General features: G+C 45.8%; 2 protein-coding genes across 3 annotated transcripts in view; both read right to left on the reverse strand.

Annotated features, from left to right (window-relative positions):
- FOXP1 (forkhead box P1) overlaps nt 1-24,480 on the reverse strand; it is a 579,941-nt gene that overhangs the window by 503,424 nt on the left and 52,037 nt on the right. The window contains exon 1 of one of the 2 annotated variants that reach the window (XM_032359530.1): nt 23,788-23,860. The exons of the other annotated variant lie outside the window; for it this stretch is intronic. The gene's annotated coding sequence lies outside the window, so the exon portion shown is untranslated. Of the gene's footprint in view, nt 1-23,787; nt 23,861-24,480 lie in introns of those variants that run through there. 2 annotated transcript variants of the gene reach the window in all.
- EIF4E3 (eukaryotic translation initiation factor 4E family member 3) overlaps nt 23,864-24,480 on the reverse strand; it is a 187,176-nt gene continuing 186,559 nt past the window's right edge. The window contains exon 8 of the mRNA XM_032359654.1: nt 23,864-23,917. The gene's annotated coding sequence lies outside the window, so the exon portion shown is untranslated. The remainder of the gene's footprint in view (nt 23,918-24,480) is intronic.

The raw sequence follows: 24,480 nt of genomic DNA on the forward strand, positions 1-24,480 counted from the left end.
TGTTTACTTTCTTTTCATTGGCTGGGCTTATCACGATCAAGTATTTTGTTTTGAGTCTTGCTCTATAAATATGTTTACTTTGAGGGGAGAGCTTTTTTGATAGCTAGCACACTTGTTTTTCACACTTTTAAATTCAAAACATATTTTTGACAATCCATGGTAAACAACTCAAGGTGATAAACAAATTATATTATTTCACCTTCACTAGCGACACGAGCCCCATGGATCTGTTCAAAAGCTTGAGATGCACTGTGGGTAAGCAAAGCCTCTCCACTGGATGAGAATGAAAATCACATTCATAGGGATGATGTTCCTAATGAGAAAACACTACAATAGCAGGTCCCCGTTTAAGGAGGAAGCAGCAAACTCAAGCCTTCCAAAGGAAGCCACCTGCGAGGACACCAGAGCTTGTCTTGCTAAAGGATCTGTATTTCCTGTGAAAAGTTAAGGTTAAATAATCAGCATACACAATTGATATGGCGGGGGTGGGGGGGATAAAATAGCTTTTCAAAGAATGAAGAAACCAACTAGGTCACAGGATCAAGTGCAATTCTTCTGAGACTTGTTCTCTGGGATGACTTTTGCCGGCTTCAAAATTAAGAAAAAGGTAGCAGCTTCAAATATAAAGAGGAAAAGTCTTCCGTTATTGGAAAAGAGAAAAAAATAATGAGAGTTAAGGGAGGGAAAAAAGAAAATATTTTTTGAGAGACCCAATGGTCTTGAAGAAGGATTTTGAAGTGCTGTTTACAAAAGTCACTCTGTGGGATGAAACATCAAGTTCCACAGCAGTCGAGCCAACTCCCTCTTCTAGAGAATTCTGTGTCCCCATATTCCAACTAGAAACAAAAGCCATCTTACCACAGGCCTTTGAGGTTAATTACAAATATCTTAAAGGAATAAAAACAAAGAGGCCAAATTCTTTGTTGAAACAAATTATATCCCCACATACCCTCAAATCATCTTCTAAACTCATACCCAAGTTAAAGAAGTTAAAAAACAAAGGCAAAACCGTCAAGGTTGTGGTACCATAATAAGATAAACATCCTCATTCAATAAGCATGATTATTTCATCATGTATGGTGCTGTAGGGAGAGGATGACGTTAGAACACAGAGCGACCCCATACAGCACCTCATCCACCCAAGATGGATGACGCACGCAACACAGAGAAACAGAGAACATGCACACTGAACAGACTTCCAAGGTTATAACACGTCTCAGGAATATGTCAGATAGGGTCTCAGGAGGAGAATGCCAGGAGGGCGTTGTGAGGCAACGACCATCCCTGACATTCAGATCTTCTTTCCAATCCAGGTCAGGCAACCAAAATCAACAGCTTCTCAGATAGTTTTAGCAGAAGGACAAGGCCCAGGAGGGTGGCTTCTGCATGATGAATTAGTAGGAAGATCAAACTGTGTCCCAGCTTGGCCACCAACTGTTGGAGACCTTTTGCAAGTCGGTGAGTGTCTCAGAGCCTAGGTTTCCCCTTCCTGTAAATTAATGGCAGTGAATCCTACCTTTTTGAGCAATACTATGTCACAATTTTATCCCTTGGCCTCAGATCGAAAAACACCACATCAGGAGATAACCGACAACTTCAGGCTTCAAAACTCAAATCCATTCAATACTTGGGAGTGCTTTTGAACAACCCACAAAGGCATCCAAGTTCCCACAACTCAGGAGCAGAAATGAAATGCTGAGGTAATGTGACGTTGGCCAGGGACTCGTCAGCAAGCATACTTCAGCTTTTAGTTGTCTGAACAGACGGCTGACTCAGCGGGGATCTGGTTACCCCACCAGCCACGTCCATCTGACCCACTGCCTCCAAGAAATTTGTCTTCAATCTTAAAAACCAAAAAAGTTAAATGACTAATGAAATGACTGAAGAACTTCCAGACAATTCTCACAGTTTCAAACACACACACACAAGTACGCCTGCACGCACGCACGTAACTGATTGGGATGGTGAGTATATCAGAAGAAAACAACCAGACTCAGAGCCGTCCAACATCCAATGGCCACATTTCCTTTCAAGAGAGAAGTGCACATTCCAGGGCATGGAATGACGTGGTTTGGAAAATCCTCAGGAGAGCAGAAGAGCTGATGACTAGGACCAAATCATCAAGGAAAAGTGTTTGAGCGTCAAAGTGGTGAAATGTCTGTTGTAAATACAAGAAAAGAAGGAACACACTGGCCTTTCACCCCAGTGGCTCGACAGACTGGGAGGCCTTTGGATATTCTCCTGAGGGCATCCAGTTCTAAGACCAGCCAGCGTGTGTGGAGCCCTGGCTGTGCGCCCAGCCCTTGGTACTGAGCATTTGTGCCCAATCTCTCACAAGCCTTCCAAAAGCATCACCCATAAGTGCTACCATCTTACAGAGGAGGACACCGAGGCTCAAAGAAGCTGCATCCTTTCCCCAAAGCCACAGTTAGTAAGTGATAGAGCCGTGTGTCTCTCAAAGCCACATCTCCCCACTACTGGTACCCAAGCCTAGAGGATCACTCTTCCAACAGCTCAAATGAGAAACGTGAGCACATCTGAAATAGCTCCCAAGATAAACCCCAAACGGAACACAAGGATGAGAATCCTACTGGGAGTACTACACATTAAGGCCCTCGGCTTCCTGCCGGCAGTCAGGCAGATCCCAGGAAGGAAGACAGCGTGGACCAAGTGAGGCCTGGAAGCTGCATGAGGTGCCCCCACTGAGAACAGAGAGGGGCTGAGTTGGGCCATGGAGGCACCCCTCTGGGCCTCTGACCGCCCATGCAAAAGGGACTCGTTGTAGCGCTCTCTGGGTCTCCTGTCTGTTCTCTCAATTTCCTTCTGACTCACAAACCTGAGCGCTGTCGCCACCTTCCTTCCCAAACCCTTCCCTTCCCGGGAAGGCCCCTGTCCAGAGTCTACCGAGGAGATTCCTCAAGCGAACTTCAAACGTTTACTGAGCCTGGCTCTGCTGAACTGTGCTACCCACGTGTGGAGTCCAGGAGAGGAGGGACATCCAGGCATAGCTGTCTTCCCAGCAGGAGAAGTTAAATAACAACACAGGATTTAAATGAGAGTGGTGTCACGGGGAGTACACAATTAATTGCTAGCTGAATTCTGCAGGCGATAATTGCTACCAAGTTCAAAAGCTGAGAGAAATCACTTCCAACAAATATATCCCAGGTTGCAAACTCTCCGCGGAATTCTAGTTCCTGGTCTGCTTTGGCCCAGAGCATCAGAATCTGGTGGCGACACTCCGGCACCGAGTTATTCAGGCTCTCTGGGCCTCAGTTTCCTTAGCAGTAAACTGGGGGGGTAGTGACAGTTCCTACGTCATGGGGTGGTTTGAGGATTAAGTGGAATAATGCATGAAAGCCTTAAAACAGGGTAAGTGGTGTTATTACGTCTCTTGGCAGACCTCCAGCCGCAGTTTCCACGGCCCCATAGTTACAGTCTGAATATTCACGTTTTCCACACTGGCTCTTCCTCCCCACTTCCCTGTGTCTGTCAAAGCCCTGCCTTCTATTCCAACGAGTGAGAAACGCTGTGGGGTTCCCCCAACACCAGCCAGCCGCCATGTTCACCTCCCATTTGATTTCCATGCTGGCTCTTGTGTCCATCTCCGGTTTGAATACCCCAGGACAAGAACATGAACCAGAGTCTGAGCGCCTGCCTTCAACTCCCAGCTCTGCCAGAGGAAGCTACTTCGTGATTTTGGACCAATCACATATCTTCTCTAAGCCTCTGATTCTACATCTATAAAACGGAGCTAAAAAGACTCCTCAAGTGTCCCGAGCCCAAAGCTCTGCTGTTAAGGTTAAACTACACAGGCTGAAAGCATGCACCCAATACTTGGCCCATGGCAACAGCTGCTGTTCTCACCTTCGCTTGGGCCACACAGTGAACTGAACACCGCTGCCCAAACGGTCTCTCCTCTCTCAATTCTCAGAGCCACTGCTCATCCTTTATGATGCCAGATTTGAGTCAGTGACCCACAGAGCATAATTATGCCCCATTTTTCTTTTGTGTCCATCAACCTAATATTACATCAAAAACTCACGAATAGAAGTCAAGGAGGTGAAAAGTACAGCACAGGGAATTTTTAAAAAAGAAAGAAACGGGCACTCTCGTGCACAGCTGGGTTCAGGGTAAGTGATCACAGCCTTCGTGGGGGATGATTTGGTAGTGGTTCAACAGCCGTAAAACCATGCCATTCCTGTCCATCCCCTAGTCGTTTGGAATTGATACCACTGCAACAGCGATCACTGGAGAAAATTCTGTGACAAGGTTGCAAAGAAACACAGAACAGCATTGCCAATGGCGCTTAAAGCTGGGGAAAATAAATGTCCAGTGGAAATGAAGCATCATAGGGATTCGTACTGATGAAATACTATGCAGACATTAAGAAGGGTTGTCAAAACAGACAAGGACATAGAAGGAAACATGATCCCAATCATACCTGCGCACCAAATGTTTGTTGAAGGATACGTTGCTAAGTAACAAAGACATGTTTCAAAAATGGATTCTTTTTAAAGTTATGGTTTGTATATTTATTGTGTGCCAGTTGCTACAAAAGAGTACATTACATACACTGGGTTACTGTAAACCCCACCGAAGTAAGTTTTATCTGTTTATTATCCTACCTTAAGGACAAAAAAATTAAATAACTTGTTCAAAGTCATGTAGCTAGCAAGTGAATGCTGTGATTTAAACCCAAGTCCCATTCCAAAGTCCTTGCTCTTTTCTAACTAAGGTTGCTGCTTAGGAAAATATTAATATATATGCAGTCACAGAAAGTATATTTCCAAGTAAAAAGACTACAAGACAGACAGAAAGCACTAGTAGTAATTCTCATTAGGGGATGAGACTCCAGGTAAGTTTTAATTATTTCTGCTTTGAGTTGGTTTTAAATATTTTTTGTTGTTGTTTTGCTGTTTTCATTTGTTTGTTTTTGCTTTGCAGCCTTTTTTTTTTTTTTAAGATTTTATTTATCTATTTAACACAGAGAGAGAGAGAGATCACAAGTAGGCAGAGAGGCAGGCGGGGGGGGGGGGAGCAGGCTTCCTGCTGAGCAGAGAGCCTGTTGTGGGGCTTGATACCAGAACCCTGAGATCATGAGCTGAGCCAAAGGCAGAGGCTTAACCCACTGAGCCACCCAGGTGCCCCTTGAGTTGGTTTTAAAATGTTTTACATTTATCATAAATCCCTCTGGTAATAAGGGAAAAAGGGAGAAAGTTTTTCCTGTTTTCAAAACCCAAACGTCAGCCAACCTCTTTTCCTTCCTTATGACAGATGCCACACTGCACAAGTACCAGGCCTGTTGAGGAGGCAGTGGTGAGAGGTTCAGGGGCTGGGGTGTGATCCCCCGATGTGAGGCCCCTTGGAAGCTCCGGGAAAACTGTTCCGGGCTGCTTCGAGAAGAAACAGGCAGCACGTATAGGGCTTACTGAGTTCGGGGCTCACACAGAGTAAGTACCCTGTAATAGTCCTGGTTATTATTATTTCCAGTGGCCATCTTCACCACACTCCATGCATTTTATCGCCTCTCTCTGGAGGCGTGACCAAACCGTGTCCAAGGGTAGTGTGCCCCGATATATTTTAATTAATAATAATAATATATCCAACAAATACCCCTCCTGGGGCCCCAATCTCCCAAAACTAGCAAAGCAGCAACGCGGACAGGCCCGGAGCAGGACTTTGTGGCTTTGAGCCCCAGCTCCTACCCTGCTGGTATGAAATCCCACAGATGTCTTATTGCCTCAGTTTCCCCAAAGTTGGTGATAACAATCCTACCTCAAAGGACTGTGGTAGGAACTGAAAGAGATAATGTCCGTGAGACCTTCGCCCCGTGACCCGCCTAAGGCAATAACTTGTAGCCACATTCTGGCTTTAGCACCCACTCACACGCTCCGCTCACCGCATGGATCTGGTCAGTCCTACAGTTTTTCTTCCCACTGAAGGTTTTCTGACTGTTGTTTTCAGTATTTAAATATCATACTGTTATATGGAAAACACTTTTCCACATGTAGATTCTGTACATGAATCTACACCCTCCTGTAGATTCTGATTTGCTTGGGTATTTGTCTGCTCAAGCTGCCAGCACCAAGTATCACAGATTCGGTGGTTTGAAGGACAGACCTTTGTCTTTTCTTTGTTCCAGAGGCTGGAAGTCCGAGATCAAGGTGTCAGCAGGGCTGATTTCTTCTGAGGCCTCTCTTGCACCTGTCAAGGCCTTCCTCTGTGTATCAGCGTCCTGATCTCATTTCCTTCTGAGGACACCATTCCCATGGGACTATGGTGCGCCTTAATCATTTCATTTTACTTTAATTAACACCAGAAACACCCTATCTGCAGAGAGGGTCACAATCTGAGATGCTGGGGGTTAGGGTGTCAACATATGAATTGGGGGGGAGGGGGAGCATAATTCAGCCCATTAACACCTCCCCACGTCCTGGAAAAACAGGAGTGCACATCAAATTGGAGCTCAGCTGATCTCGTGCCTTGGCAATCTGAGTGGGTACAGGTCCCATGGAAGACACAGGCATACAGGTGCAGCAGTGCGGCCGAGTCTCCTCCCAGACCCCCATGGGTGCCTTCTTCCCGGGGCTACAGGTCCCCACCCTACTCCTGCCAGAGGCCGGATCCGCATAGCAGGCTGGTGCCTACTGAGGGAAACGCCCCCCCAGAGCTGGGGCCCATCAGGTCAGCAGACCCTGCTACTGCTCACATTTATGTATCTCAAAAGACAGGATGGAAAGTGTTCCTTCCTGGCACAGACTCCCCAGTCTGGGCTCATGAAATAAACATAAATCACAGTTGAAATTCATTTTTTAAAAATCAGTACATACTTCATTAAAACAAATTTTTAAAAAACACACACAGAAATGGGAGTTTCTTGAACCACAGCATATAATTTACAGAGTGCAAATATCTAAGATACATGGGCTAAATTTAAAGAAACCACTATTATTAAACACCCCATTCTGTAAGGCAGTGAAATACACTCGCACCCCGTACATCCGTTCTAATATTTCAGCCGAGCCTCACAATGTTTGGCAGTTCTTTCCTTCGGTGATAATAAAAGGCTTTTCTTTCCATTAAATATCTAAATTAAGTCAAATAGTGTATGTTAAATCAGCCCCTGAGTCCCTCTGTATGATGCAATGCAGTCTTGAAATGCTTATCTACTGAGCCTTCTAACTGAAAGGCTGGCGGTTTATGTCCCCTACGGAGCCCCGGGACCCCGCTGGCTCGGCCAGACTGTGAAAATAAGCTTCAAATGACCAAATGCAACTGCAACTTTAAAAGTAGGAACCGGAGCAGACACAACAAACCACAGAGTGGTCGCCTCACTTGTCATAATTCATGTGTGTGGAATTCGACTGTAAAAGCATTCACAGAGCGCCGACTTTCCTTCACTGGGGCATTCCGTGTGGAATGTCAGATTTTGAAAAGCTGCTGATAAGTCACTCGTGATTACAAGTCTACAAGTTGTAGCACTAATCAAAAAAATATTTATCCCAACCCCAAAGCAGCCTTGTCTGTGCCATCCAGCCCTAAACAATGCAGGCAAGTGCCAATGTTTTTAAATCCCCAGATTATAAAAATATGTACTCTACGAGTGGCCCTGCATGAACATCAGGCTTCTTTCTGGGTGTTTCTTCTAACTTCCATTTGTACAACACTCTCCATCTTGATGGCCTACATAATGATCACTTATAGCAAATCTTTTTGGGAAAAACAATTTCATCATGGTTCAATGACTCAAAAATATAATTCTTACAGATTTTTAAAAGAGAGACTTGAATGGATAAATATATACATGTGTAGATTTCAAAGCTCTGCGTGTATATATAAATATAAACGCATGAAAATGTAATAATCCAATTAGCACATCTTTTTTGGAATCTAAATTAATCCTAACAAAACTGGCCTGAGCCGCAGGTAGGAATCGCAGGAAATGCCAGCCACGATGGTGATAATAATAGCTTCATTAATTCAACACTTACTATGTGCCAAGAGCAGTGTCTGGCCCTTGACATACATTTTTCTCGCTTGGCTTCTCACAACAGATCTCCAATGTAGGAATGTTATCTTTTACAAATAAGGCAACTGTGGCTCAGAGATGTTCAGTAATGTGCTCAAGGTCACATACTAATTAAGTGAAGAAGCAGGACCTGAATCTAGTTCAGACTGTGCTATATTGCCTCCCAGTGGTGCTTTAGAGAGAGGAGAGAGGTCCTGGCTAAAGGCAGGGTCACATACTGGGGCCCTGCATGACCTTTTATCTCGGCTGGGGATGGACAGCACAGCCTAGGCCCTCTCTCAGGATAAGCACCAAGAGGAGACACGCCCTACAAGCAAAGCAGAAAGCTGAAAGAGCTACATCCTGCCTCTACCAGAGGCACGGAGAGGAAGAAATCCCCACCAGAAAATGAAAACTTAACCTTCCCTGACTTTGACCTTTTTACTTTGTGACCAAAAGCATCCTATGAATGTTCGTGGAGACGCCCCTTTGCCCCTGTTGATAAACACTCAAGGAACACCTATTTAAGACAGAACAGCAACAACAGTCTTCTTTCCAGAATGCAATCCAGCTTTTCCTGGGTGATAAAAGATGGATAAATGGATGGCAGAGGCAAGAGCACCACATTATCCATGTTCTGAATGCCTCTTCAAACAGGAGCTGCTCCCTGCTCAGCAGAGCAGAAAGAGAACGGGACGGGGAGTCAGCCAAGTCGGATTCCAGCTTCCGCGCTGCCCCACACCCCGGTACCCGCACCTCCTCCCTCAGTGGGGGATGAGAAAGACAAGTCTCCAAGTCTGCATTCATCTCAGCCTTTCTCGGACTCTGACAGCTCCCTCTGAGGGCGTGCAACCAGCACCCCGGCCCTGCAAAGCCCAAGAGCTAACACCTAACACCAAGAAAACATCACCTTCCGGAGCTAAACTGAGCACCTCCTGAACAGGGATCACATGGGATTAGCAGAGCCAAGGAGGATCCCTCATAACCAGTAGGTGAGTTTTAAGGGGACGTGAAAACAATCCGTATGGGCAGAAGTCACCAGGCATTTCCAGCTTCCCAAGGCTCCCGGCCCAGCTCACATTTTTTTCCCTCAGCCCCAGTCCTGGGTATCTACCTGCCTCCATGGTAAGTCCTCTGGGATGTCTGGATACACCAGAGGCAACACATCCAGAACTTGGATCTTCCCAGAAACAGCCTTCACACACATTTTGATCCCTGCCGTCACAGCTGAGGGCAGCTGTAACCCTTCTAATCATGCTCGGGCCACTGCTCTCTAAGTCAATCTTGTCTCCTATCTTTCTCTCAAGTCCTGCACCGATTCCATCAGGAAAGCCCATAGAACCTGCCTTCAGAATAGATCGAAAATCTAACCACAGCTCCCTCCCTTCGATACCAATTTCCTGATCATGGCCACCAGCACCTTCCATCTGGATTATACACCTTTCTCAGAGTTCTCCCTGCCTCTCTCTTTAGCCCCGCCCCCACCCAGAGTCTATTCTCAACACAGCTGCCAAGGATCTTGTGTACACCCGCATCAGGGGTCCATACCTCCAGCACCACCAGGACCCACAGGGGCAAGGCAAATCCTTTCCCGGTAAGGACCCAGTGAGCTCTCAGAGTCCGTCTCCCACCATACTCCTCCTGGCTCACCCCCCCCCCCAGTCACATCAGCCTCCTGACTGTCCCCCAGTCTTACAGGACATGCCCCGCACACCAAAGGACCTTCGCCTTAAAGGGTTCCTCTGCCTGCAGTCCTCTACAGGACTAACTCCCTTACCTACTTTCAAGTCTTTGCTCAAAGAGCATCTTCAAAGAGACATACCAGGCCACAAAATCTAGGAGTATGACACAACACCCTCTCATCCCGCAACACCGTGAAACCCTGCTTTCTCCTCGCCTGCACGCACTTCCTGACATGCTACACGATGTACTTCTGATGTCCCTCTGTTCCCAGAACACGAGCATCCACGGGGGTGAGCCTTTGTTTCGCCCACTGACGTATTCCGCATCCCTGGACAGGGGCAGGCACGAAACAGCCACTGAGTGAGAACCTGTGGAATGAATGACCGGACGGGTGACGGGCTCCGGAGGAGCAGATACTCTGAGCAGACAATCTTCCCTGCTGCTCAGGGGGTGTTGTCCTTGCCTCCGAGATGCAGGAAAGAAATATGAACGTGTCTACACTCACCAAAGACATGGCACCGATACCACGGGTCTACGTCCTGCACATGGCGGGCACCCAGGCAAGGAGCCCCCCTCTCACGCCTGGGGTGCAGTCACAGCCCCTGAATTCACCTCCCGCACTCTGCTCCCAGTAAGGGGCGAACACGGTGGGCCGTCTCACCCTCCCTTCAATGCTCCATTCCACTCGCTAACAAGATGCCCAGCCCTAAGATGAGAAAAACACAGTTCGAACAAGCAAAACTGTAATTGAATAAAAATTAATTAGATCCACAGCAGGCGACTTCAAAAGAAAATGTAAAAATTACATTTTTTTTTCCTAGAAGTCAAAATTTTAATTCAACAGCATAAAGATAATCATGCTAAATGCACTGAAGTTTTCTTTTAACTCTAAAAGTTCACTTTGGGAATCTGAGGACAGAGCATCATGGCCCTCAGTACAAGCTGGCAACTCTACCCCCTCCTGTCACATCAGGCCTGGGACCCTGCCTTTTGGCTGGATATAAGGCCACGACCTTAGTGCCCCTGCCACCTACTCCCCGACCTTCTGCATCTCACTGGAATGCCCCACAGCGTGCGGGTCTGGAAAGCTTCCATGCAGCCCGACATGCCCAGTCTCTCCAAACGTTAAGCTCCCATTTCCAATGCCATTTTACTTCTGCTTATTGTTTTACAGTCAAATGTGATTAAATTCAAAAGAAACATTCAACCAAATGGTATACGCATTTCCCTTTGATCAAAATTTACACAGCAACAAGAAAAAAGAAAAAAACACACGTATTTATACAGCTGAGCTCACCCCAAGTCATTGGAATCATGCTTGCGGAGCGACAATAACTTTCAAGCTTTTATTAGTAACTATAATGATCCGACACAGGGGTCATCAAAATGCCTTTGCCAGAGCCAATCCAACGTTACTGCAAATTCCCATTTTGAAATTAGAGAAGTGTAGGGAGGAGGAAGGAGAGGAGTACGGCAGAGAACACGACTTCTGCGCTGGGACGCCGCAGGAGGGAGGAACGGTCACTCCGGTAGGAGGCACGGAACGCAAATGGGCACTTCCTCCACATGCCGCCACCCTCACCTCCGCTGAGTCAACGTAAGGAAAATATTTCTGCTGCTGGGGGGCGTAAGACCCGGGATTGATTCCTAAGGAAAACTTCCAGGAAAAAAAAAAAAAAACCACCACCACCACTAAAAATAGTCTTTGTCTTTTCAAGGAAGGAACGAAGGATCGGGACACCCTGTGTCTCCCATGCTTCGTGACTATTCTGTCTGCTGCCGGGAGAGTGGGTTAGAGGACTGGCCAGTGCAGCTCCCTGGAAATGCCATCGGGGATTTTATGTAGTTGGATGTTCGCTAAACACAAACTCCTAACACAGGATGACTGAGCACAATGGAGGTCCTAGAGCAGGTCAAACAACGCTGGAGAAGACCTGACCGCCACGCTCACAAAAGGAGACGACAGCCTTGTGTCAACGTCCGCCCTCCTGATGGGACTGACGGGGGGCCTTGTGGTCGCCCGAGAGAAGAGCCTCGTGGGAGTCGACACTCACTGAGGTTTCAAACTCGCAAGGAAAAGGAGGTGCAAACACACAAACTGCGTGCACATGTGAGAGAGAGAAAGTCCATCTGAGAGGAGGGAAAGGAGAGAGGCAGGAAGAGAATCAACAAATGGTGCTGAATGTAAACCAGGGAATCCAGCCAAAGGGTGTGTGGAAATTCCTTGTATAGTTCTTGCAACTTGTGTACAAGTTAGAAATTATGTCAAAATCAACATGAGCTCATACTTTGCGTCTTAATCTCACTCCTGAAGTAAATAAATAAATGAATAAGTATATATTTTTAAAATATATGTACGTGTGTGTATATATATATATGTATATACATATGTGTATATATATATGTATATGTGTGTGTGTGTATATATATATATATATATATTTTTTTTTTTTTTAAACAGTGGGAGAGAGATCAAGCACTTGTGTGAGCAAGGTGCAGGCAGAAAGAGAGACAGAGAGACAATCTTAAGCAGGCCCCACACTTAGCATGGAGCCCAGTGTGTGGCTCTATCTCATAACCCTGAAATCAGGACCCGAGTGTCAGAAGTTTCACCGTCCTGAGCTACCCAGAGACCCTATGTGAAATCTATTATCTTAGTTATTCTCTAGAAAAATGAAAGAAATTAACCAGAATGAGATGCACTTGTTGTTCATGCATTCTTTTAGTGTCTTTTTTTTTTTCAAGATTTTATTTATTTATTTGACAGAGAGAGAGACAGAGATCACAAGTAGGCAGAGAGGCAGGCAGAGAGAGGGAGGAGGAAGCAGGCTCCCTGCTGAGCAGAGAGCCCGAAGGGGGCTCGATCCCAGGACCCTGGGATCACGACCTGAGCTGAAGGCAGAGGCTTTAACCCACAGAGTCACCCAGGCGCCCCTCGTTTAGTGTCTTAACAAGCATTTGCGATGCACCTACCCAGGGCCAAGGGTGGCTCACTGGCCAGGGCCGACTGCATGCTCTCCATTTCACCCTCTGTGGATTTCAAAGAGCTGCATTATTGGTGTGAGAAACAACATGGTGTCCCAACATGGAAATGAGGACAGCAATGCTAGTTAGTGCTGAAAAAAATCACCCTTTTTTTTTTTTTAAGATTTTATTTATTTGACAGACAGAGATCACAAGTAGGCAGAGAGAGACGGGGAAGCAGGCTCCCTGCTGAGCAGAGAGCCAGATGCGGGTCTCGATCCCAGGACCCTGGAATCATGACCTGAACCAAAGGCAGAGGCTTTAACCCACTGAGCCACCCAGGTGTCCCTCACCCATTTTTTAATACAGAGCTTTAAGTCAGAAAAGAGAATTAAAATATGTTTTACTTTGGCTAAAAATATTAATCTACCCTGAAGGTGGTATCGCAAAGCACGCCTGCGCACATGCACACACACACACACACACACACACACACACACACACACGACATGGCACTGCAAAATACAGATGACAATCACAACACATCTGCAAGTCCAAGCCCACAGAGACTCGGGGCGTCAAAGAGAGGGCAATAAGCAAACACTTTCAATGATGAAAACGCCGTCTAGTCATGTGTGACAGGAGTTAAATAAGTAACAATGCGAGAACATATTTGTCTGCCACTGCCCAGGGGTTTCTTGGGTTTAGCAGCCAAACTGGCAACAGGGATTATATTATCGAGGAGTATCTATACCACTTTATTACCTGTCAGGGAAATGTCTATTACAATAATTGTCAGGAAAATGGTGTTTATTTTACTGCCACTGGAACAACTTGCCCAATCAAACCGCGATTTTTCGTCCAATCACTCCCGGACAACAGCCGGCGTTCCACGCAAGTTGATGGTATCACTTTGCCTTTCCCTCAAGTCTAAAGTTGCTTCTATCAGAGAGAAGACAAGACATTCTCGTGCACAGAGCACTTGCCCTAGGCCTCGTTCAAATTCCAGCTCCTCCACTTAGGCTGCCACATTATCTTCAAAGAGTCACTTAACCTCTGTAGGTCTCAGTTTCCTCAGCTGCAAAATGGGAAAACCGTGTCAGTGGACGACCGCAAAGATAAGAAGAAATTACTGGGTAGTGTTTGGAGCCACGGTTACTGGCACCCAGAGGCTGTTTCATCTTACCTACATGGTTGTCCTCTGGTACACAAGGACGGTACCGCCTCTCCCCTAGAAATCCACTACATGCACCAGATGGGACCTCCAAATCTCAAACCCACTCAGTAGCTAGCTATTTAAGAAATGGTACGCTCGTAGTAGAATCATAAACCCTCCCTGGTGAAAAGCTCTCAACCTATTCTCCAAATGCAGACCTACTTGTGGAAATTAGAGAGAAATATGCTAGAGAATTACAGCGGTTTTTCTTTACTGTTTTCGTGGGGTTTTTTGTTTTGGGGGTTTTTTGTTTGTTTGTTTGGTTGGGTTTTTTTGCATTTTATATAAGTGCATGCATCTCTCAAAGGACCCTAGAAAACTTAATACAGCCAGCTGGACCAGATGATCTCATCAGTTCATGGACAGCAATAAGATTCCCTGACTCCAGAATTCTACCCTTGTTAGGCAAGCAGAATTCTTCTACAGATGGGAAAACTCCAGCTCAAGGTCAGTCAACCAAAAATATTCCCACTCTTGTTACTTGCTAAAAACATCATAAAAGATAAGAATATGTCCCGCCCTTGCCCTCCCGGCACTACAGTCTAGTTCCGCAAGAGAATGGAAAGTCATCAATGACTCTTGGGCTCCTTTCTCTCTCCTTAACCTTACTGAACACTTTTCTCCTAAGTGGCCTATCTGTGGGAGTGATGTGCATTACATCCAGGACTGATCTGTAAGAATTTCACCTATGTGATCCTCCCTGCTCTTTTTTCAAACGATCAAAATTTTTAAGTCCAGTGCAGAAGACGGCAGAGCCCTAAGATGGAAGGAGACAGGCCCCTGAGTCAATGCTCGGAAGAGGGGCCTTGGCAATCAGTAGAAAAGCATCTGTTGAGCTTGAATCCTTAACTCTGTGTGGGTTTATCTGTTACAGCAGCTGCCACGACCTTAGCTAATACACCCTCCTTCCCTCTGTGACCTGACAGTGAATTGTATCACCATTTATTGAGCTCCTATTAAATGCTGGGCTCCATGCAAAGCATGGGGGGAGCAATGAGGAGAGAGAATGGTGGGTAGCTGTGCATATGAAAACAGCCATAGTATGGGGGATAGGAGAGCAAGGTAAGAGAAGTGTGTGAGCTACAAAGAGGCTGGGGAGACAGAGAGGTAAAACTTGCTCTTCAAGACAACATCTATAGAACAGCATCACTTAAAAGCCTTGTAGGTTGGATGTCCTACTTCAGGTCTTACTCTCTCCATGCAGATCAAATGCCCCTACTACTATAAATCTCCTATGTCTGACACCAAGGTCCAGAGCCTCCTAACTTTCTGATAACTAAAGTTAGAATTCTCTTGAAAAGTCATGGGCCTTTTTACAGGACCCCGCCTCTCCTCATTCACCCCTCTGTCCCGGGTTATCCACCAACACGGGCCCATAGTTCCTCTGGTCTCATGCAACAGATCCTAACACTTACTGAATTTGGGTAAATTTAATTCGACTCTTTGGCTTAGAATACTAACCTCTGAGATGCCTCAGAGAAAAGAGTCAAAAGTCAAAAGTCCAAGTCTACCCCAACGTGTGAAACCAAGAGCGATACTGCAGAATGGTGCTTTCCACGATGGAATGCGCACCTGGGGCTGAGTCTCTGGAAGGTGCTGACCAGACCCACCAGGGTATCAACAATTGCTTTGTTCTCTCCAGCGGCCCACTTTCTCCTAAATGCAGTGGCCAGGTCCTGTGGAAGACAGTATCTTTCTCAAAGGAGCCTGTGTTAAATGCAACAAACACATGTCCAAACATTCCTAGGGTATGGTTTTTCAACTAAGAGCCAGGCAGGTGGCCACACAATCATTCGATTTAACATTAATGTGAAACAAATATCTACTACGAAATACAGAAAAAACAAAAACAAAACAAAACAAAACCCAAAAATAACCGCCCCCCACACACACACACACAGAGCCAGGAAGAAAGGAGGAGAGAAAACACACATAACGCGCGGCACATACCCCCACGCACCATTCCCTATTAACTTCATACATCCCTGCAACTATCTTGGGACGTTTCTTCATCTTATTACGAGTGTCTGAAACACAGAACATGTTCTCTGCTAACCCGTAAGTGAACCACTCATAGACTTCTGTTTGCCTCATCAATTTCTACACCTTTTTGAAAAATAGATCATTTTACATTCCTTTTCAATGATGGAAAAGAGCTCACATTTTTCAAAAACATATATCCATTTTCTTAGCATATGTGCAGAGTGACTTCCCAGCATGAAACTGGCTGACCCTTTAAATGTTCTCATTCCAAATAGGAGGGAAAGCCCATCTTACGTAACGCCACAGGAATCCGTGCAGGATTGTACCAGAAGCAAACCTCTTGGCGGCTCATTAGAAATAGTCCCCGTCTGTCACTCGGGTTCGGTTTGAGGACCTCTTTACAATGATAGAAGGGGGCCTTTCCCCCACATTTCCCAGAACAGCCAACAAAATGCTATTCCAATTGGCCTAGAAATGTCAGTGTGTGACTCCTCTCAAGAAAACGGCTTCAAATCTAAAATGTTCTAGAAAGGAATGAGTAAGTCAGGCATCCCCCAAACGCTGAGAACAGTGTGTATCAGAAACCTGTCGGTCTTGTGTCTCCACTTAGCCTCTAGGAACCAAAACAGGTTGGCACTGACAAGTCAATTGAAATTTCTATGACATTTATGATTTTTTTCTCTAACACAACTCAGGTAAAGTCACGAGGCCTAATCAGCAATGACAGTTGCCATCTGAGAGCAAAGAGATGACCTGACTCTGCCACCCACACCAAGCAGAATGCACGCAAATGAGAAGAGGGAGAAAAACATGCCAGGTGAGAACCGAAGACCATCTCCCACCCCTACCCCCTTCCCCGACTGGCACCAAGGTCCCCGCCTCAGCAATCACTCTGTGGGTATCCACTGCTTGCCGATAGCGTAGACAGAAAGGATGAGAAGCCCAGTCCAGCAGATGGGAGAGGGGAGTACCGAGACCCTTAAAACACAGGAAAATAGGGGCGCCTGGGTGGTTCAGTGGGTTAAGCCTCTGCCTTCGGCTCAGGTCATGATCTCAGGGTCCTGGGATCGAGCCCCGCATCGGGCTCTCTGCTCAGCAGGGAGCCTGCTTCCTCCTCTCTCTGCCTGCTGCTCTGCCTACTTGTGATCTCTGTCTGTCAAATAAATAAATAAAATCTTTAAAACACACACACACACACACACAGGAAAATAAATGCTAGGTCGGGACTGTGGAGGGAGAGCAGCAGAGCAAGGCCCCTAATTTACACCAAAGGGGACAGACAAGGTACGTCCCTGAAACTGTCATGAGAAATGAGAAGAAGGTTGTCAGAGGCCGGGTTCTGTCGGAGGCCTAAAACTGTAGATCAATGACCTGCGAGCCCAAAGGCGGTCCAAAAACGGGTTTTGCATGGACAGACCAGAGAGACTTCACTTTTGTTTAGTTTTCAACATTTAAATAATCAAGACTAAACATTTTTATTTAAGTTTTCTGGTTTCTTTGGAAGTTACAAGGAGAGAGCTGGCCACTTCCGGCTAACACTTCCCCCACGGCAACAACGGGAGAATGCCGGCGCACCCCAATCGACGCATCATTCTCCCCACTTGCTCCTGGCGACTCCCACGCTTGTGTCCTCCCTTCCAGGCACAGGGCGCTGCCCACACAAAGACCTGTGGGACACCGTAACACGTGACCGATGGCCCCAAAAAGCTCGGCCTTGGCTCCCAGACGCCACTTTTTATAAAGTCCTCTGACTTGGTACGTTTTCAAGTCTCTTCACTTGAAAGCCACAGAACATCTGAGCAGCAAGAAATGATGCCAGAGTTACTACGACAAAGGGCAGATAACAAAACCAAAATAAAAAACAGCCACCCACAAACATCCCAAACACCACGCACCAGCAATTGCAAGCAAACCCTGAGGCCTGGCAACAATTCCGAGAGACACTGGCAGCAGAAACACCAAGCTCCCCGCAGGCAGCTGTCCAATGACAGAGGCAAGGGTCCCCTAGGCTCGTCTGTCCATGCTGGCACGTCCAATCTAGAGAAACTTCTCTGCTCAGAATAGTCATATTTCTCAGGGTATACTCTACTCTGTTTAAAGAGAGACAGACAGACCCAAAAGACAGGAAATACCACCAGACTGCTTTTCCTGCGATGATGTTTTCCAAGAGAGGCTAGGAAATTGGGGTACTTAATAAGTCAGAGACAGGGAGACAGAAAGAAAACAGGCTCTGGATCCAGAGCGGCTTGAGTTTCACGCCTAAATGAGCTCTGTGACCCTGAGCAAGAGAATGGGCTTTCCTGATCCTTGGTGTCCTTGTCCCTAACATGGAAAAGGCACTGTCTGCTGCCCGGACTGGAAGCAAGGGCACAACGCAATTTATGTAAAATACCTCACACTGTCGCAGGTGGCACTCAGGAGCTCTGAGACAGCTGCCATGACCCAGGACCTTCCGGGGCCAAGTGCCATCCCCTGTCCAGCATCCCAGGGACTGACACACAGTCATCAAAACGCCACGCACTGATGTCCCATGGGAAGAAAGAAACAGGACAAGTGACCTGCGCCTGTCTACAGGCGTCAGTATCTGACGTTTGCACAAAGGGAAGGTGTGGTGGTCACAGGAGCAATGGGCCCACAGGAAGTGAAGAGAGACTCTGGCCTCTCTCCTCCCCAGGGTGTTCCTTTCACATCCGCATGGATTTTACATCCTGCTGCGTATTATTCTGAGGAGTCCCAGCATTGGCACATTTAGTTTTCCTAAATTCAAGTACCTGAGCTGAAAGCTGAAAGAGAAGGTGGGTCACAGTGGCACCCGACTTGGAAATAGGGTCACTGCAAATACAATTAGTAAAGATGAGGTCATACTGGAGGGGGGAGGGCCCCAACCCAATAGGGCTGGTATCCTTAGAAAAAGGGGGAATTTGGACACAGGCAAGCACACAGGGAAAACACCACGCGGAGATGAAGGCAAAGATCAGGGTGATGCTTCTATAAGCCAAGGAATGCCAACGGCTGCCAGCAAACCACCAGCAGCTACAGGAGGAGGCATCAAACAAATTCTCCCTCACATCCTTAGAAGGAACAATAACCCTGCCAACACCTTGATCTGGGACTTCTGGCCTCCGGGACTTCTGGCCTCCAGGACTGCAAGGCAGTAAATTTCTGTTGTTGAAGAGGAGGAGGCTGGGAAGAAAGGAGGCAGGCAGTGGGGCGAGATTATAATGCAAGCAGAGAGTTCGAATGGGTGCCATGCCACACCAAGCATGCCGTCTTGTCCTCAGCAGCATGACTCCATTGCTGACCACGTCCCCCCTTCTTCCCTGTATACAGTCACTTCCAGGGAAAGAGGAGGTGCACCAAGGAGGATGGCCAGCATCCTTCATCCTCTGCCTGACTGATGGAGACCAGCGGCAGCTGACGGTCAAGGGGACAGAGAACATGGACTATAGGTATTTCTACTACAGCAACACACAGCTCAAAGAGTGTGGGGAGCAGGGAAGAGAAACCAAGAAAAGCTCAAGTTTGGGAATTGCAAATTCAGTAGATGTGGGCGAGGAATGCACAAGAATAATTCCAAACATTTTGGTGGCTCCTTCCCACCAAAATCATTTCATTTAAAAATATAATTTTGGGGGGCACCGTAGTTGATCACTGGGTTAAGGCTCAGGTCATGATCTCAGGATCTTGGGGATTGAGCCCTGCACTGGGCTCTCTGCACAGCAGGGAGCCTGCTTCCCCGTCTCTCTCTCTGCCTCTCTGCCTACTTGTGATCTCTATCGAATAAATAAATAAAAATATTTATAAAAAATTTTAAAAATATATATATATATAATTTTTGCAGAAAGGAAAAAGAAGACGAGAGGAATTACAGTGAACAAATGTTCCAGATGTTTGGTTCTCATTCTTTTCTGCATTCAGGTTCCATGGGACACCCCTTTATTCTTAAGACAAATGCTCCCCCCCCCCTTAAACTGGTTCATTCTGGTTACTGCTATCTGCAAGCCAAAACAATTTTATTTCACCAAGATACTACAAGTGTGTATCTCTGGAGAGCCTCATCAAAGATAGTGTATCTTTTCTCCATTTAGCTTATTCACTTTTTCTAAATTGTCTACCATGACCACCTTTTCTTTTTTTAATATAGATATATTTCTTGCAAATATGCCAGAAGCTTACAAACCCTTTCAGTTTATAGCTGTTTTTCTCATGGCACCCCTCCCCCACTCACCCCCCACCCTCCCCAAGCCAAAGAAACACCCAACAATTTTACCTATTGAGAAGTTACCTCCAGGCAGCGCCTGGGTGGCTCAGTGGGTTAAAGCCTCTGCCTTCAGCTCAGGTCATGATCCCAGGGTCCTGGGATCTAGCCCCCAACTCCCCCTGCCCACCACCCTCCCCACATCGGTAGGGAGCCTGCTTCCCTTCCTCTCTCTCTGCCTGCCTCTCTGCCTACTTATGATCTGTCTGTCAAATAAATAAATTAGAAAAAAAAATCTTTAAAAAAAAAAAAGAAGTTAGCTCCAAACAACTTTTATCAGGCATAACAACTCAGTAGTTATTTGGTGGGGAAGGAGGAATAAACGTAAAGGAAACATGCTTTTATTTCATTCTTAACAGAAGCCTTACTAATGGGACATCTGAGCCTGCTGCATACGGCATAGCTCAAAAGAACTGAAATTAGATTGGATACTGCCACCCTCACTTTCTGTTCCAGGTTGATTTTTCAAATGGAACGTGTGCTTTTCATCATGGTGAGTGCTCAAAACCAGCTATGCAAAAACAGGACACTATCATTAGGAACATAACACAATCTATTAATAAAACTGTGAATAACCTAGTAGTTTGCACAGGGCCCAATAGATGCCACATATGACTGTACTTCCCCTCCAGCAGCCTCTGGGAGTTTGCAGCCCAGGGTACTTCGGCACACAGTTTGGGAACTCTCTCTGGACAATTAACGCAGGTATGCGCATATACACTATCATTAGGATTTCACGAACCCCTTCCACAGAAGGAAAATGAATATTTTTCATAGTACGCAAAGGAGGATACAAATTTTGGGACATGTGGATGAGCGGCCAACTCGATCTCAGTTCAGGTCTTGATCTCCCGGTCATGAATTCGAGCCCCACTGATAGTATTAAAAATAATAATTAAAAAGAGGGTACAAATTTTGTGACAAATTATTCATCCTGTCTGGCGTTTAAGGATACTACCTTCAATTAGAAAAGAAAAAAAAAAAAAAGAGTACAAAAACTAAAGTCCAAACACAACAGCACATATAACTAACTACAAGTCAAGAGAAAGAACTTATCTGTAAGATAAATGGGAGGCCTTAACTTTCAGCCATTATAGCTTTCTCTCTTAAGCCAAACTCTATGTAAATATTTTAACCTTAATTACAAGCACATCAATACATTATTTTAACCTTAATTACAAGACATCAATACATTATTTTGAGTAGTACTCCAAACAATAAGAGGGGTCACTGAATTTTTCTTCCTAACAGTACTTTCTTTGGGGGGGATACCCAGAGTGACTTTAGGTGCCATTGGAAATTCACTATTTGTCAACTTTTCTGTGTATCTTGCTTTGATTTGTTTTGTCCAGTTGTACTCTGCCACATAAGCACTTCTGGAAAATCTATGGCCTGACCAGTTCTGGAGCGAGGTAAAGGGACAAGGCAAGGATACAGGCCGATGGCGGCTACAGATACTGAGACAGGACAGCATTGTGAAATCAAACTAGATTGGATTATCTTTCCAGCAGAACTCCTCCCTTCACCCTCATTCAATGCTCTGCCACCTCGAGAGAGATCAGAGCGGCACGGGGCACCCAGGAAGCTTCAGCCACCCTGGGTTACTTAACTCCTCAAAGATGGGAAGCAGGAGACCATGTAACTACTAGGGGGAGAAAAAGCTATTAAGTTACCGATCCACCAACAGCAACACTGTGATGTGAAAGAACCAAAGGTAAAAAATAATAAAATAAAAAAATAAATAAAAATAAACAGTCTCAACTAAAATGTCCAACCAGAAACAAAAACTTAAAGGAGAGAAGGGGAAGCCGCGTCTAGCTGTAGGTCTCGGCAGGGCCAGAAGCCGGGTGTGCTCTGTCCTGACTTTGCTGGGTTTCCACAGGAGTTAATTTTAACTTGCTGGCAAATGCAAATACATTTTTTTTTTTAAAAAGCAAGCCAATTAAGACACAAGTGTTTAAAGACACAAGGAGTAATTACAAATGTATTATTCATACCTAATTTACAAGATGAACTTCTTTCCGTAAAATATTAAACTGTTTACATGCAGGCTGGGAAGACAATTTTCTAACTGTTCGTGTTCCACTACAAAGCAATGACTATTAGGAGTGCAACAGCTTCTGGCCGACTTACAGTGTGGACGAGGCGGTAATCAGAAAATGTTTGACCTCAAGATATCTACTTGACCCCACAGAAATGCAGACTCGCCTGCTATAAAATCCTAAACAATGGGGCAGACAAGGTCACAGGGTCAAAGCGAGTATTAACAGGTCACTGTGCGGCCCACTTGGGAGCAATTACTTCCAGTCATGGCTAAGTGGACACTTGATTGAATACCACTAAGACAGCTCACATCCCACGGATAACAATCCTCACAGCGATTAAGAATTAAAGCCCCCATGATTCAGCCTTTATTACTCAAATGAACCTAACTCTTCCATAAAAAACTCTTGGTATATGCCTGATGCAAGGTCTAAATTGAAATGCCACCTCATTAAACAATAATATCTAATTTTATCTAAATGAATTTTCATGAAAGTGCGCCACACAGCTCAGGAATTTTTAAAATGAATTATCACAAGTGATACATAATTTCGCCAAAACTGGGGCGGAAAAAAAATTAGCTTTAGGAATAAAAGGAAACATCAATGTTGAATGAAACGCCTATTCTTCCATGGCTGGAGAGAGCCACAGAGAACATGGGCCACTATAAAACAGTGAGAACCTATTTTAAGAAAATCCCTAATCTTCGCTGAGGTCCGATAAAAACAAACTGTTCCATCACTGGGGGAAGTTAAAAAAAAAAAAAAAATACAGATCTCAAGTCCTCAATCTAAATCAACTGGATCTGTGTTTCTAGAAAGCCACATAATTTTAAAACTCTCAAATGCTTCTCATACACAGTCACTTCCGAGAGCTCTGACAGACTGTGGACAAAGTCTCACACCACGGACAAGGTTATGAAACAAGGGATGAGGAAGACCCCACTGTCTTCCCTCTTTTTGGTCCTCATCCCCTCCCGTAATATTCCTGAGGGCCTTGTATTTATTTATCGTCACCTGCTACTCGTGGCACGTGATTGTTCATTGCAGTAACACATGCAGTTTCTTTCCGATGGAAAATGATCTACCTTTTTAAAAAAACGGGTGATCCAAAGCAATTATTCGTTTTAAAAAAGGAGAGAATGTCAGTCAACACTACGTGGCCAAAGCTAGGCAGGCAGGGATGCGTGTTGATCGAAGAACCACAGGACCAGCCCCTCCTTGCTGGGGTCACGTCCAGATTCCACGCATGCGCATGGAAAGTTAGAATCCAGAGTTGAGGCCTGAATCTTCCCTCGGCTGACAAGGGGGACACGCTCCACCAGGGAGATCTTAAAAACTAGGTGAACAGATACAAATGACTCCTGCTGAAATATGCAGCCAGGAACCTTCTAAATACAAACAACCGATCTTATAGAGGCCTATAAGGGATAAACACTGGCGGGGGGAGGGAATATTAATGCAGTACGGGAACTCCACCCAAAGAAGAAAGGGGGCTCCAAGGAAAGAAGGACTCATTTAAGGGTCTCACATTTTCACCAGTATTTATTAAAAAGCCCTGAATATGGCATTGTGGTATTGTACCACATGGCCTCCAGTGCCTCAGCCTTCCCCACCATCCCACCTCCTGCACCTGCGTGAACCAGGCGAACTCCCCTCCTGGGCGAGGTCACTCTGCTGGGCTTTGTGGGCAGAAGGCAGCATATGCAAACATTCTGTAAAGGCCGCTCCTTTTCTAGGCTGACACAGACAGGGGCCAGGGCCTGACAAGAAAGGCAAAGGCAGACTTTCAGCCCCTCCTCATTCCCTGAGCCTGGCACACTTGTACAGTGAACAACCCCAATTTCACACCAGAGCAGTCAACAGAACAATAACAGGTGACTGAGGACCATTGGACACCAGCAGCAATTTATTAAATTAACAGTGGCTAATGATTCTCTCAAGTATCACTAGAAGACCAACCAATCCAAAATGAACATACAGTCCCTGCCTTCCAGAAGCTCACTCTCAGCCAGCAGGCTGGAAAGAATTCCCTTCGGAAGACCAGCTCCCAAGTAGGTGACCCTCGTCAAGTACTTAACCAATGACACCTTTGATGCTCTGATTCAAGGCGTAAATTTCAACTAGAAGATCATATATATGTGTGTGTGTAGAAAGAGAGAGACAGCTAGAGAGAGAGAGAACCACAGATTATGCTACAAGCTATAAACAAAACATAGTCACTCAAGCTCTATATATACATGGTTTCAAGTCCAAACCCGTCAACTGCCATCCATGACTAATATGAAAGTGGTAGACAGTTACCAGAATCCAGGTCACCGTGCTC

This window comes from Mustela erminea, chromosome 1 (genome assembly GCF_009829155.1).
Source record: "Mustela erminea isolate mMusErm1 chromosome 1, mMusErm1.Pri, whole genome shotgun sequence".
NCBI classification, from domain to species: Eukaryota; Metazoa; Chordata; class Mammalia; order Carnivora; family Mustelidae; genus Mustela; species Mustela erminea.